Raw genomic sequence first — 16674 nt, 5'->3', positions numbered from 1 at the left:
CATGGGCTAAGCGTAAATTTTTGAGTGCACTGTCATAAGACATTAAAAAAAGAAATAATTAACAACTTGCATTTAACTTGAAACCAAAACCTAGATTTCACAAAGGTACAGAAGGATAAACTTATTGAACTACTTGATACATAGGTGTATTTGCATACACATAGTAAACAAAAAGATTCTCTGCTGTGCCTAAGTGCTATTTAGTATCAGGAACTTGCAGCACGTCACACACCCTTCCTATAATTTATCTGCCCTTCAGCCATAAGCTTTCTTGATCTTGGATGAAATTGTACACAGTTTTACTCAAGACCTATTCCTCTGCAACACACACAGGCTCTGGTTCTGTGATGGCCCTACCCAATCCAGCTGGTATTATTTAACTATGTTTTTTGGTCAAGTTAGATTTTTGTTGGCTTAACACACCAAACCAGCTCAGCAGAGAGTCTAGCAAGTGCCAGAGCCAGCTGGGGACAGAATCACAGGCTTAGTCACCTCTGCCCAGTTTTCAGAAAACTTAGCCACTTCACTAATTACTGGGATTTACTTAGTTTACCAATTTCCCTGCTAAAATATTCAGGACAGAAGAAAGGAAAGAGGGAGCAGAAAGCTTGACCCATCCACCCACTCACTCTGGTGGAATCTTACAGGTAGTCATTAGAAAAATAATAAAATTAAAAATTTTCACAGGCAAGCTACACTAATGCAGGTGTGTTTGCACTAGTATTTACCCTGACCTTTTCTAGCAAAGTTTTAAAGCCATCACATGATTTGGCTACCTATAGCAGAGTAGTCTGTTTCAGTTACCTAAGAACGATTCTTAAATGATCTAAACAGAGTTTTTAATGGACAAAAGAAAGCACACAAATTTACAGCACCTAACTTCTTTTAAATGGAAAGCAGTAACAAAATTCTCCAACCAGTTGTTTCCAATTACAAGTTGGCCATTTACTCTGTTTGGGATTTTCTTAAATCTTCCCAGATTGCAAAATATTTACCCAAACTTAAACATACAAGGAGAAGTAGATATTTTCACAGTCACAACCCTAAAAGTTAATCTTTTCAGTTATGTCTACAATGTCAAATTTAGGAGCTGTAATTTCCCGTTCATGAAGCATCAGTGGTGGTTGGGTGCAGTCATGCAAGGAGGGGGAAGGGGTATTTTCTGCTTCTCCCTAACACATTCATTACTGCACTGCAAGGTAAAAATTCCAGGCAAGACAAATCAGGACCAGCACTTATCTAAACCTTGTTAACCGGAGTGAAAGTTAGGAATTGCCACAACCTCTGAAAGATTTATTACTTGGCTTTGTAAAGTAAAACATATCTCTTTCCCTCATAGACTAAGCAGTGGCAACAAGTTATGCTAATCTCTCAAAAGTCAAGGAAGACAAGGCATCAGTGTACACACAGTAGATACTATTTTTTTTTTAAAGTCACAGTCAAAAGCTTGTAGAAATTCTAACATTTGCAATTCTGCAATCTCCCCAGGTTGGGAATGGTCTGAACAACGCGCGCGTTCCCCTTGTGTAAGACAGGCCACGTGGACCAGCTGCCACCGTACTCCTCCTTTCGCTTACAGTAACTGGTCGCCCCATTAAAGTCAGCTCACGGTTGCAAAGCCAATCTAAAAACTGGCATTAACTTAGTTCTGCATGCTCTGGTTGCAGAATCAAACATTAACCTTGGGGGTTATTTTCTGTACGCATTAATTCCTAGCACACACCTTTTAAAAATCAGGGAAAGAAAAACCCCAAACCATAGCACGCCTCAGAAGAGGCAGGGACAAGCAAAGGTGCCTTGTCTGTAAATCGATCTTTTGCACATATTCTGGTCAAATGAAAAAGTGGCCTTTCAAACGACTAGCTGCCACAGTGCTAGATCCTCTGTATGTCTTGCTCTCGGACCTACAAGTTGAGAGCAGAAAACATAACTAAAGTGCATTAACATAATTTTAAGGCATTTTATACCGCAACATTGTAGTTCAAATAAAGAAAACCAAAAAACCCCCAAAAGATGACTAGGGCCTTTTCCTCCTTCAGAAATTTTGATATCTAGAAAGCCCAATGAATACAGCGGAGTAACTGGAGAAAGGTGCCTGCGTACAGGTCCTTAGCACTCAGGCTGACAAGCACTTGAACCTATTAATTCACTTATTATCAAGCACTTGATAGTATTTTGATCACAGCTGAGCGATATAAACACACACTTATGCTGTCATTTTTCTCTATAATATTCTAAATCACCCAATTTAGAAGACTACAACTATTTTTAAAGTGTCAACATCAACCATTTTCAGAGGCTGATTCTTGGTTTTTTATGCTATTTAAAAAAAAATTAAAATAAAAGGATATAATCCCAACCACTAGAACACCGAACTCCTCTGCACTTTTATTTCCTACTCTTATTTAAAATAATTTCTTAAACAGGTAGAGTAAAAAGAAGTACTATCAAACACTCTACATTTAAAATCAAGCTCTCTGGAAATAAAGTCATTATGATAAAAACCAAACCAACAGAAATGCTGTGAGTTTTGGAGGTATATTAAAATTGCAAACTCATTGACAGATAGATAAATCAAAATCAGGAGTATTTAACTTTTTCATTCATTTCTTTAAACAATTCTATTTAGCATAGTCAGTGGAATAATATTTTTCAAATTGTTAATTATTTTTAAAAGTTGAAACTGCCTGGCACTTCATATTTCTTTTGTCTTTAATAACAATGCAAGGATGTAACCCTCATGGTTAAACTCTGCCACTTCCTAAAATACATTTCTCAAAATGTGTTCCCTAACCACTGCCAAGCATTAACCATGGTTTACCTAAGTTTGAAAGAAGGTAGCCAACCGTGCTTTAGACCAACACTGAAATCAATCATTACAATTCAGAAAGCTCAAAAATTAAGTCCATTTAAGATTTTTTTTTTTCAGCTGCACCAGCACTGTAATACTTGAGTATTTCAGAACTATAGAACTGGGTTCTCATAGCTGTTCACTAGCAAAGAAAAAAAAACAAAAAAATTACATTAAAACTGAAGTTCTATTAACATGCTCTTGAAATAGAAGTTATATGAATGGTTTCAACACCTGCTTCTTTCTTAACTTCATAATTAATGCTCAGATCGATGAAATAAACAAAAACAAAAAAACAGCCAAGGAAGTTAGTTGTACTTGATAGCTTCAGGAGAAATCCTTACATTTTTGGAAGGGAGAAGTCCAGTACCTGGGAGGGGAGTGGAAGGAACAGACAGTGTAATGGTTGCCATCTGTATGGCGCCTAGGAAGGTTTCAGTATCATAGCTGCCTTCTGTGAAATAAATTCAAGTTATTGTGTGGGGGACAGTGAGAATGACAAACATTTATTTATTTTTTTAAAAAACAAGTTCTTGGATATTTTCAAATTCATTTTTTCAAATTGTTCTTTTAGCTGCAGAGTTTTGTTTGCTAGCTCTTTTCAATTTCATTTTACCTGATCACAATAGTGAAAAAGCAGGAGATTAACCTTTTTTTCCTCCCCATTTTGGGTTCTCTTTGGCCTTTGAAAGTTAAAAGTTATTTGGGAACATAAGATACATGTAGAAAAGGACAACTGTTACTTAAAAAAAAAAAGTATTCTGCTGAAACCAATGTTTGTGGGAGTAAGAAAATTTGAAAGTGGCTAGCACATTTTCTTCCTAAGTTCTTAAAACTTCGAAAGAACAGACTCTACAACCTATTTCAAACTCAAATTGTGCCATGTTTCAATTTAAGTGTGCCACGTAAAAGACACTACCACCAAAGGAAACATTTTTAACTTACACAGGAGTTTCCATCCTAGGGTCATCAATGTTGGCCACACTTCGTCATGAAGCATTCTCATCAAGACCACACCTCAAGTTTACTTGAAGACCTACAAAAATGGCATCTTTCACAGAAACCGTGACTTTGCAGACAAAATAACCTGTGTAAGGTGGAACACAGTTGAGAGCCAAATTTCTTTGTTCTGTTTGATGGCCGTAACAGCGGTAGGGTCTAGACCTTCCAGGAAAATCCGGAGGCCCCGGGAAGCTTTCCTAAAGCCTTTACAATTGCCTTGTTGTGGACCTAAACTATATGCCAGATCAGAGCCACGTTTTCCTGCGACACAGTTGAATCTCTCCATATAAACTGCGTCACAGGCAAGCTGTGAGCGGGTTTTTTTTTTTTCTTGATGCCTGTTGTGTGAGCCCGTTTGAAATGAGAGAACAGAGGGTGTCCCCCGCCTTAGCCTCCTCTCCGGTAAGAGGATGTAGCCTCAAACTACAAAAGCAAGTGGGAGACAACAAAATTACTTTTTTTCTGAAAACCCATAAAGTCTCCACTAAGAGACATGAAGTCTGTTGTCACTGCAGCTTAAAAGGTAGAAATGGCTCTCCACAAAGGATCGTCCCAAGCCCAGAAAGGACTCTTTCTCCTGATGCCTTGGAGTTCAGGAATTATCAGAGCTGAGGGCAATGGCAAATTATTTGTATCTATATAAAAATATGCACAAATTGTTCAGTATTAAGTAAAACTCCCTCTTCTCCTTTCTCCAAGCATGTTAACGTTGTCACCTCTTATAAAACTCCTTCAAAAATAAATGCTATTCTCCTCAAACCTGTAACTTAAGATAGCTAACACTTAAAATACTTTGTGCAGGAACAGACCCATCACATTTCTAGATTTTGCCTCTTACAGATGCATTTTTCTTATACCTCACCTGGGGTTAAAAAATCCAAGTAAATTCTTTACTTCAAGTGGAAAGGTGCAAAGGAAAACCTAGGGACCATGGAGGAAAGGAGTTTATTATTTAAGCATGACACCAGATTCATCCTGTGTTTTAGGTCACTAACCTTAACACTGTCAATCAGTGCCTTCACCCCACAGAGACTTACCTCTTTCCATTTAGTGTGTAAGAAACAGAGTCCAAATTTTGGTTGTCTAAACAGCATCTAAACTAGACACCAGTAGACATCACGAATTATTTGCTAGGCAGCTGAACACACCGAAATAGGAAAAACTAACTTTGATAATTTCCTCACAAAGTTCAAAATCCATGGGCCCCAAGTGTTTGGATGTTTACATTTATACAGGGATTCAGACAAGAAGCATCCCTAATTCAGAGCAGCTATTACAGCGACCATCAGTGCACCTACCTGGCATGTGCTGCAAGACTAATCTCGCATGACAGGTAACTTGGTGAGAGAGCTGACCTAGTCAAAACAAGCAATCTAATTTCATCACAGTTGGATGAGTGGCTTCTTATAGGAATGTTACAGATGTCTTAACACTGATTTATTTTGAAACAAGTTATTTTTAATCTTTTTTATGGCTTTCAGTTTATGGAAACAAAAGCACTGTCAAACATTTACAGATACAAACCACTCTCTGCAACTTTTTATCTCTTTCCCTGTCCCTCATTTTTTCCCTTAAGGACCTATTTTTCCTTACAAACTTTTTACAGAATGATACTAAATAGAAATTGATTTATTTCAGATTTGACAACCTTCATGTTTCATCATTTCCACCCTTGCATACCATGTTAAATATTGCTTGGTATTTGATTAAAACTGGTGTATTTGTATTTGTTTAACAGTGAATTTTCACCCTGCAAAAATATAAGCAGCAAGGATGGGATGCAATTTATAAAGCAGCCTATTTTTCTAGATCTTTCATGAAGAATACTGAGGACATAATATGTCAAAGGAAAAACATGCTTTAAGAGATACTGCAGGAGTTGTGGATTAAATCCTCTATTTAAAAATTCACCCCAAATGATGGAAAATTTGCATTACCTTTACCAGCCCAAAATCTTCTTATGACAGAACCTGAAGCTTAGATGCTAGCTTTTGAAGAAGTCGAGTAACTCCACTCAACTTGTCTTCTGTTTTTCTGTTTGCCCTGTGATGAGCCACACAGCACAGAACCTGCCCCTCCCTGAAGCTCATTCCAGTACATCTTTCTCCTCTTTTAAACTCTCACAATTGGAAATGCTTGAAGAAAGCACAGCCAAAACCCTACAGATACATTACGATAAGTAGTTTTCTCAGCTCAGAGTTTTTGAGCTGAGAGTTTTTAATGGTTAGTCTACAGCATGGAATAATTTCACCTGGATACTGTCACCCCAGAGATTAAGTACAAACTGAGAGTTTAAATCTGAGCATTTCAGGTTATACATAGACAATTTCTAAGTAACTCATTACATCCTCTGCTCATTAACCAGACTTGTCACTACAGCAAGGCAGCTTTAATTTTTCCACACAAAACAATTTTGTATGAAAGAGGAAGTCCTACAGGCACTTGAGGCAGCAAACAGACCAACAAACAGAGGAACCAACTTACCACGTAGGAAAAATGTTACTGAATTAAGTAATGATTGTTTTATTGCCACTTTATTCCTTCCAGAAGATAGGTGAAGAAGGCTGAAATAGTACTGCAACCAGTCCTTTGAGTTTTGCTGGTAGCCAAATACTGCCCATCCCGTAACTGGCTGATACAACGGATTAAATGGATAACCAATTTATCTGATGTGGCAAATCCTGCATCTTCAGCGTCATGATGTAATTCATGGTGGCAAATTCTATATTATTTAAGAATCCTGGTATCCTACTTAGGACTTAAAATAGCCCATACTTTGACCTTCTATTTACTTTGGCTAGCATATCTTCACTACCATGAAGCCAAGTTCTTGCAATTGGAAAACAAAACTTAGGTTTCTGGAACACGGGACTCCCACGTACCAGACCTCACATGCACATAAGAGATGTAGCACCGAAATAAAGCATTTGCCCTGAACTAGTAATTACTGAGTGTGGTCAGCTCCAAGAGCCTCGTTCCCCCAATGGTCACAAAAAGGACCTCTTCACTTTATAATTATTTGGAAAAAAAATAAAAGATTTCTGTACATCAGCAAAGACTGACTAATTCACTTTAATGTTTGGAGACAGAACAGACATAAGAGGTGCCAAAGCTGGAATGTTCTCCCGTGGAAACACAGCAGTTTAAAGGGAAATGAGTGTTCAGCAGAACAGGAAGAAACCCCCGAGAAATACAGGAAAAAGGGGCACGAAACACTCTCCTTGCCTGCACACACATGCCACTATCTTTCAGATCAACTCCTCTTCTTTCAGGTGTCCTGGAAGACTCTTGCCTTGCACAGTCTGACAAACGATGACGTAACAACAATTGACCCCCAAACAGTGAATACATTTTGGGGAAAAGGCATTTTAATAGTAAAGCAAACTGAACTAAGGTCAGACATAATCTCTGCCCTTCATCCACTTGGCAATGATTATTAAGAAAATTAATATTGAAGGTCTAAGTACTAGAAGGATGAAAAAGCAGCAATGCTAAGAAACCATAACAGAGTTAAAGACGACAATGAAGGAGATCCAAGAAGAAACTAAACATGCTGAGAAAGAGTTTGGTGCTGCTGGCTGCAATTATGGAAAACAAACTATGAACGGTAGAGGTGAAGTTGCAGAATCTAGTTTATAACTTTGCTTATGCTAACAGGTGGAGTTTTACCTCAAGATTTTTATTAAATGAGCATGTTGTCAGACTTACGGTTAAAATACAGTAATAAATGCACGCTCCTTTTCTCTCTTTAGCCCTTTCCAAAGGAAAAAAAAAAACAAAAACCAAAAAACCCAAAAAACAAAACTGGCAAAACCCAAGCTAAACTGTAAAGCCTTCTGGCTCCTATGAAAACAAAATTATTGCAACCACACACAAGCTTCAGCACACAAGGTTGCCGTTTCGGCGCGCCGCCCTCAGAGTCCTCTTTGAACACGCGGCGAGGAGGCTGATGCAGGATCGCACCGGGAACTCGCCCTTTCAGCAGCATTCCTCCATCGGCACCTCCTGCTGCTGCCAACCGCCTGCTCCTCAAACTCACAGGAGGTTTTCTTTTCTTTTCTTACTCCTTTTTAACACGCAAAACCTCACGACTCGGATCTGTTTTGCTATGTGTTTCAGTGTATTTGGGTTCAAAGTGATCAGCAACTTTTTACTTCTTCCCCCTCACCCCACCCTGCCTTGGTGCTATATAAAAATACCCAATAGCATTTAAAAAAAACAAACAAGAAATAAAAAAAATAAAAAAAAAAACAAAGAAAAGCAAATTAGGAGCCTTGTTGGTTTGTTTAAATTCAGGACTGCAACTGATCTTGAAGAGTCATTATGTAAAACTTTGAAATGGCATGTTAGTTTTAAATTAATTCTCTACAGTTCTCCTTCAAAGTGATCATTTTATCAAAATGCTCATATTTAGGTAAGTTAGTTAAATATTTGTTGGAACACTGTTCATCGGTAACTCCTTAAAAAACCATGCTCATTCTGACAGAAAAGCTCTTATATTCACCACAATTACAGTAGAACTGAAGATTAAAGACCAACTCTAACAGCTGAGTTAGACAAGCAGAGAGAACTGCAGCAGGCAGCAATGTTATGCCAACACTTGAATACTTCATGACATTTAAGACTGATTCATGTGACACTGATTCTATGCCTCTCCACTTCGCTCCAGCATGACATTTTAAGACCCACATTCCCCTACCCTGAGGTGCGGCACCCCATATTTTGGCCTATCCTAACGCGACATAAAAGGCAATCACACATTTCATCCAGGTACTAGGTTGACACAGCTGTTCTGTTCAATAGGTGCCTACATATATATATATATATATGCAGCATTAAATGGAGTTTCAAATCTTCACCTCAGCACGTTTTGAAAACTCTAGGTCTTTAATGAACATGTATCTTGAACTGGAGCATACAAACTGTTTGCTCCACCATCCCCATTAATCCTTCTGAGGATGTGCGACAACGTTCCTTGCTCTATTCTTTAATCACTCTCCAAAAAACGATCCTTTTACTCTAAACTTCCAGAGAAACAAGACTTGTATTTTACTTGGTATCATTTTTAAAACAACTTACACACATGCAAATATTTTTCATTTTCTTACTAAAACAATTTCTCCAGATCCACACCACCATATTGTTTTCTGTGAATGTCTGCCAGATTAACTATATCCTTTTAAAAGAAACAGCCAGAACATCAAACTCCAAACCGCAACTTTAGGTTAAACAAGCAAGCACTACTACATTCTTTTATTCTTGGAAATTCTGAATCTCCTAAAAATGTCCTCTGAGGAACAGCATATACAAAAAGCATCGTTTTTATACAACAATAAAACAGCAGAAACGGGACAGAAGTTTTAAGCATCAGTGCTATGGAAAAGCTTTTTGGATATAGGATCAAGGTGAAAGGCAAGGAGATGGGAAAATAAAGTAGAAGGCTACAACAATTAAGTTGAGTAATGGGGCCTAAGAGGAAGAGAGAATCTAGCTTGATTCTTGAAAAGGATGCCTGGCTTGAAACTGTTTAAATAGTGAGTCAGCTCTCCAATATTTAACCACAAATGCCTCCTAAAACTTGAGGCCCACAGCTCTTGCCAAGTCTTCAAAGCCAGCAAAGTGCCAAATTTTGTAATTAAGTAAACGGCATTGAGTTTTTATTTTGTAATATTTTAATCTCTAAAACACCATTCATTCAAACATTTCAGGAAAGATTAAGTTTTGCTTTTATGTTTTTGACGTGTTTTACATAGTCTTCTAATATATTAATAGAAACAACAATTAAAAGCCTGCAACGTCTTTCTTACAGACATGTTAAGCAAATTCAGTAAAATGTTATCAAAACTAAGACCATGCCACTGTGTTTTATAAAAATAAACAGATAAATAGAGTGTCAGTATGTATTCTCAAGATGTGCCTTTCATCATCCATCCATTGGTTCCTCTTTTGCTATCAGCAAGTTCTTAGCACTTTCCACTGCTGAATCTCTTAAGTCAACTTCTATGCAACTAAGTAACTACAACATCTTCTATAGTTTTGAGTACTCCTTTGTTAGTGACTTAACACACTCCTCATTAGTCTAGCTGATCCCTAAAAATTATTTTCTTGTTTGAGATGGAAGTTACCAAAAACTGTAGTTTGAGCTACCTGTACAGTGGAGAGCGAAGTTCCATTAAATTAAAAATCTTTCTTCTTAGTACTTTACACCTAACAGGTCTATTTCCTTGTATTATATTTTCATTTTTTTAAAAAAGCTCCTTTTTGGGTCTTATAAATTGTTTCCTTCTTGAACATTGCTGAAACGCTACAGAAATTTCTGTAGTGGCCTAGATCTCTCAATATAAAGCCCTACAAAGCTTTATTCTGTTGGATAACTATTATACCACATTAGACAACTGCTGTCCAATGTTAACAACACGCAGCATTTTCTTTTAGGAACGATTAAACATACCTTTCTACAGAATTCGTAGTGAATGGTCTGCTTTGTATAAGTCTCTTCCTAATATTGTAAAGATCTGTAAAAGTAATATTAGAAGGATATTCAACATGAATGGAAAGGCGGGTTTTTGTGTGTGCATGTGTGTGTCAGTGTCTACACACCAGAACAAGCAGCAGAACGAAGATTAAAGCACAGCTTGTCCTGATAAGGAAGGGCACCGTTCCCACAACAGTGGTCCCAGCAGTAAGGCCGGTTCTCCAACCAGACCACAGCACAGACCACTTGCCAGCAGAAGAGCCTGCAGCCTCACACCAGAAGGATAGCACTGAGGTTGCATCACACTGCATATATCATTCCTTTTCCTGTTAGCACGTTCTCAAAACAGACTATTGACACATATTTAAAACATGTATTTTTTTAAAAAAGGAAAAATTGGACATTAATCAGCTGCCTCTCCTAAGATTTATGGGAGCCGAAGATTGAGAAAAACCACACCACGCCACCTGAAGATGGTTAAAAGATCATCCAAAAATCAGGCTGGCATCACCAGTCAATAAGGGCTCAAGATGTCATGAGGATTTGACAGATTTTTTTCCTTGTCCTGTGTCACTCACAAGGGATCCTGGCTAAACCACTTGGGCACAAGTCTTGCTGCTTGTTGAGCAAGTGGACACGAGTGAAAGCAAATGAAATCTGTCAGAGAATGAGTGTCAAGTAACTGAGAGCTCAGAGAAACAAATACCACCTTGCCCCATGGTAGGATCTTGTGCTGACTTTTGTTATACCATTCTACCTAAAGAGAGAAACTAATTTTATTTTTTATTAGTAAAGTAATTGTCACAGAACCACTGGTTTCATTACAAAGTTAGCTTGAGTAACCATTTGCTCTCTTTCACTTTTCAAAATAATGGATTGTACCTAATAATGCACACATGGCTTGCAAACCCAGCCACATTTTCAAATTCCTCAATACCAACAGTTGTGGACCTCATGTTTGCTATTATTTACGTATTCCCCCCCACCCCCTTGGGACACCTTTCTAAATCTCTGTTACCAACTATATCTTCATTACCTGGAAGAGTATGGCCTGGGGTGAGATGATTTGAGATGGTAGGAAATGAAAAAAATCCCACTTGATTCTTCTTTTTGTAAGACATTACTGAAACCTCTTCTTCAGGCATTTTATTGTCCCAAATTTGTAGTTTGAAAGACTGTTTAGTGACAGTGCCCATTTTGAAGAACAGAAGTTTACAATAAAATGAAGCTTCCCTCACAAAAAAAGTCACATATACTTTTATTTACACAAGTCCTTCCAAAAGATTCCTTCCATTAACAAGTTTGACTAGGTGTCATTTAGAAAATAATTTCTGTGGAAGGTTTTTAGGATTAAACTGTTGACTGCGTGTCACGTGACATAAGCATGGGTGCCTTCAACTACGCAGAAAAGTTACGTTCACCTTATTGTACTGAAATTATCACCTGTTAATCTTAAGTGGTAGATAATCTTTAAGGATACAGAAATAATCTTTCTGGATTCTCGTCTTGATAACAGATGCATGTTTTCTAATCAACAACTATGATGCCTGAATATGCACAGGACATGCTCTCACACAGCAGTCATATCCAAGATTGGGATTCCTAAGTACATACGAAGACTCAGCTATAATCCCCTCTGAACAAGCATAAGTGTGACACAACTCAGTTTAAAAACCAAAAAATTAAAAGCTTAAGAAGTTCACTGAACCTTCCTGGTGCTGGGACAGTAGCCTTAAGTTTCAGCCTCAGACAAACCTCACACACCTTCAGCCCACCGTGGCTACGGGGAATTCTGAGTGCTGTACAGTGTCAAATATTACCTGAAATACTGTAGCCCTCAAAGCCTTCCCATCAATTTTTTGTTTCTCTACCAGCTGCATTCAGTAGTAGTCTCTACAGACGAGTGCACACTGGCTTTATGTTTCTGTATTTTGTGAGTGAATCTTTTGTGCTGCAAACTTCTGCAACTTCTAGATATTAAGAATGAGGTTGATGTAGTTTAAAATACCACACTAAAACTTCAAACACTCTTGCATATGGAAAACAAGCTGATTTGGTTTATAGCTAGCATGGACAAGCTTGCCCTTGCCCATCCATTCTGCTACCATCTGATGGCTATATTGAATGCCTATTTTCTCTCATAAAGGATTAATTCTAGAGACTGCTGAAGATGCCAAGACTTTATTACCATTACTAGCCATGACTACGTCAAAGCAGCACCCACAGCAGCCTTTGGAAATTATATCAATGCCACAACAGGGTCTCATCTTTACTTGGGACGAAAGCCTCCAAAATTTACCCTCCACAGCTACACAATTTATTTTTTTCTGATGAATTCCACAGTGGAAAACATACATTGAAGGTGTGAGGGGGACACTAACCAACATGCATGCTCCTAGGGTACATTACATTAATTCTTCATAATTATATTATACTTTCTTTCATCAGTAACACTACCCAAACAGATCACACTATCATTATGCTGTGCCAGCTGTGCTTTTTAATGGATATTTAAGTACCACCACTTGGTAGAGTACATTAGCTCACTAGGTACAAACAGTAGCTTTTCTGTTACATTTTTTATTATTAAACTTCAAAAAGGCCTTGCAAACAAGAAACCGAAATAAATGTACTACTGATGCTCTGAAAGCCCTGCAGACCTCCATGGGAGCTGCCAATTCTGAAGTAGTCTTGACGTTAACTGGTTTATTGGCTAAGGCAGACAAGTTGTCTCCTTTATGAAGAGTCCCTATTCATATACCAGCCACCGCATCTCCTAAACCAGCATTCCTCAAACTGGAGTCCACAAGCTCATTTCACCTTCCCATCCCTCCTACTCTCCCCTCCAGTTCGAGCAGCATTTTGCAGGAGGCGATGGGGAATTGCAAGGGTGCCAGGGGAGCAGAGGGGAGGAAGGGATTGCCGAAACCAGGCAGGGGTAACGTAGTGCGGAGGGACAAGCAGGCAGTGCAGAGAGCAGGATGGCAAGGCTGCTTAGAAATACATGCAGCCACCTTTCAGGAGGTCACACTCCTGCTGTCCAGAGCCTACACAATAACACAGGCTGGAGGTACAGCCACGGGCTCTCCTGCTGCTCCTGACCACAGGTGAGCCCTGGCTCTCATCGGTCTCCATGGTGAGCTGCTTAATGGAGCAAGGCCAGCAGAAAATATATTTGTGGAAGGTTACTTTTCAGCCAGTTTAGCTTCCTGAGCTGCCTCCCTGCTGGCCCGGTGACAGAGCTGGCACAACTGAGAGAAGGCAGGAATGTGCAGGGGAGCAGGACCACAGCTAGCTGTGTGCTTGGCTCACCTGGGACTCCAAGCCATACCCAGATCCCGGCTCTGTTAGCACAACTTGACCACAGATAAATTCACTTACGTTACTCCCTCCAGCTAATATGTACATCTCCACCTAAATGTATGCAAAATATCATTTATTGCTACTGAGAAATAAAACACAAACAAAAAACTAATAGGAAAACCCCCATGCCCACCTGAATTTCAGCTACCTCGGGTTTTACTTTCTTGAAATGTTTCCTCAGTTACCCATCACTTCCAAACATCAGTATGTCACTCATAACTGGAGCTAAGAATATCTGGGTTAAAAATGATGATTATTTTCCTTGCCTAGCTATTTTTTAATCTGGACCAGCTTCCTGATCAGGTTCACCCCTTCACAAGTAAGGGGGTGGCACTGTTTATACCAATGGCACCACAAAGAGAAATGTTCTTTGAAACTACGCCCACAGATACACCTTTGTAGTTACTCTACTCGGTGCTGCAGTTAAATAATCAATCACACCTTATTGTCAATGGAGTCACAGAAAACCTGAAGGAAAGGGCAGAACACAGAAGAATTCAGATTTAGGCAGTTTTGTGGTTTGTTTTTTGTCTTGTTTTTTTTTGTCTGGTTGGGTTTTTTTAACAGAAACATTTTAAGAGTTACAATTCTGACCCATCCACGGGACTTGCAGCTTAATTTTAAAGCAGGTGCAACAAGCAAAATGGATACCATCCCAATCCAACAATTTCCTAGAAGAGGACAGATAACTTTAGTTACATAGTTTAAACAGCCAATTTGCTGCTTCCGAGTATTAGAAGTCTGCTCAAAGATGATAAAAAAACTAATCGTTCACAGATTCCACAACTACAGCATTTTGTGAGTGAAAACTCGGTGGTCTTTAGCAAAACAGCACAATTTGTTTAAAAACATGGGTTGTAAAATGTTTTGGCATAAAACCCATTTAAACAACAAGCCCATAAAGCCTGCTGGCACGCACTTAGACGAGAATGGAAAGAAAACAAAAATCTACTCTAATTCACTCAATTCTAAGAACCAGATTTGTATTTCAAATTTAGTATTAATTTATATGATTCAGTTTGACTTCAAGTACAGATGAATAAAAGTTTAAAACAAATCCCAACAGATATTTGACTTACTAAGTCCCTTCTAGATTTACTCTCTAGGTGAAAACTCAAAGCAGTAAAATACCTATATAGTAAGTACTGACTTTCCTTGTTAAGTTTCTCTACTCCAGCTTACTAGCATTTCTGCAGTGAACTATATGTTTTAACGATTTTTTTTTTATTTTTTTTTTAAGTAAGGGAAATTGCTTGTTACCATTGTTAATATTCAAACTCCTGTAAAGTAGTTAAAGGAGCTTCTCACCTCCTACAACACATTTCAACTGCTCAGGAAAGGCCAGGGAATGATATACAAAAAGTCTAAATCAGCAAAACTGAACCACCACTGTCCACAGAGAGGATTTGTTTTTACTGGTTATCATAACAAAATACAGCAATTTAAAAGTAATTTCTGATGAGCTATTTCATAAATATTTTATAAGCTGAACACCCTGTCACCCAAGACCCCTATATGGTGTTTTATTCTGTGAAGAAATGCTGTAATGATTTTTGAGGTGCTCTCTTATGTTCAAAATACGTGGAGTATTGCCAGATACATGAGCTGTTTTATCCTAAGTAAGGAAGTTCATTATAAATGGATTAAGATGGGACTTGTAGGTTTAGAAATTACTGTTAAATAAATATTTACACAAATATTTACAACCAAAAATCATTGGTCAAATGGGAAAAAAAAGTTTACACTTCAAGATGAGATAAGTTGATAGAACCTTTGAGTATTAAAAAAAATAGTTTTTAAAAACCATTAAGTACAAAAACCACCAAATAATTAAACATATAGTAAATACATGGTAATTAATGTCTGTAATAAGCTGACAAGAAAACTGGTGGAGCTTTGATGTCTTGAGTAGCTCTGAAATCAAGGTCAGAAAACTCTCTGGAATACATTATTTAGGTAGAAAGTTAACTGCTTTCAATTCAAGAGTAAATGGGCAAGATGTAGTATCTTATCAGAATACAAAGGAGTCAGACTATTCTAGCCTTAAGCTTATGACTAAGAATAAATGTTGGCATTAGGAAGAACCAACCAACCAAAAAACAACCCCTTTCTTCAATAATTAAAGATTTTCAAAAGCAGTTTTAGAATAAAAACTACATTTGAACTTGGCGTTAAAATATATTCCTGCCAAGGACTACATTTTAGCATATCACCGCATTACATACACAACTGACAAATTACAGAAATGATTACTGAGTATCTTAAAACATGAACAGAGAAAATAACATCAACGAACACAAACAGTTTGAAAATATGTGCATCTTTGGATAGAAAAATCAAAACACTTGCCATGTAACAAAGCTACAAGGTCTGAAGTGTAAACTTTAAGGCTTCATTAACATAAGGGGTACTTTTGATCTAGTATCTTTGATGATGAGTTTCACCTATTCAATAAAGAAAAAACCCTCGCTGTACTGTATAAGAAAAAGTTTTCCAGAAGCACACAGTTCAGGTAATAATTTTATATGATAATTGATTTGTAAAGCATGATTACTGAACATAGTGTTCCTTCCTTTTCTCTCTACCTCAATTTTATTTTTCTTTCCCGTCTTTCCTATAGCATTCCATCTCCTGCCACAGAGACTTCTGCTGGGAAATACCTGGAAAATAACAATTGGCCCTTTTATACCAACATTGGGGTTTAGTGAATCAGTTGGGTGATGAGTATCAGTCACCATGCTGCCAATTATTCTGTCCGGTGGAGATGGCCAGTCAGTTGAAGCCAGGCAAGTACCCCAGGTGACAGGACCAGAGGCAACTAAGGCCAGGACCTTTGGTTTCCAGGACACTTAGAAGATTCTCTGTACATCTCGCTGACTGTTTTTCCTACATTGGCTTGAACTTTTCTTTCCATTACAGTCTTCATCTCACTTTCTTGCTCCTCCTCCTCTCACCACGCCTCATCTCAGCTATCTGCATCTCA

At 38.1% G+C, this 16674-nt stretch overlaps 1 protein-coding gene across 4 annotated transcripts in view; it reads right to left on the bottom strand.

Moving 5' to 3' along the window:
• The window catches only part of FRS2 (fibroblast growth factor receptor substrate 2), a 59192-nt gene that overhangs the window by 21162 nt on the left and 21356 nt on the right, over nucleotides 1–16674 (bottom strand). Inside the window, exon 1 of one of the 4 annotated variants that reach the window (XM_049792059.1) lies at nucleotides 10305–10317. The exons of 2 other annotated variants lie outside the window; for them this stretch is intronic. The gene's annotated coding sequence lies outside the window, so the exon portion shown is untranslated. Of the gene's footprint in view, nucleotides 1–3221; nucleotides 3266–10304; nucleotides 10318–16674 lie in introns of those variants that run through there. One more of the 4 variants, XM_049792058.1, reaches the window with a different exon arrangement.

Source organism: Accipiter gentilis, chromosome 34 (assembly GCF_929443795.1).
Source record: "Accipiter gentilis chromosome 34, bAccGen1.1, whole genome shotgun sequence".
Taxonomy (NCBI): Eukaryota; Metazoa; Chordata; class Aves; order Accipitriformes; family Accipitridae; genus Astur; species Astur gentilis.
This window is presented reverse-complemented; position numbering and strand designations above follow the sequence as displayed.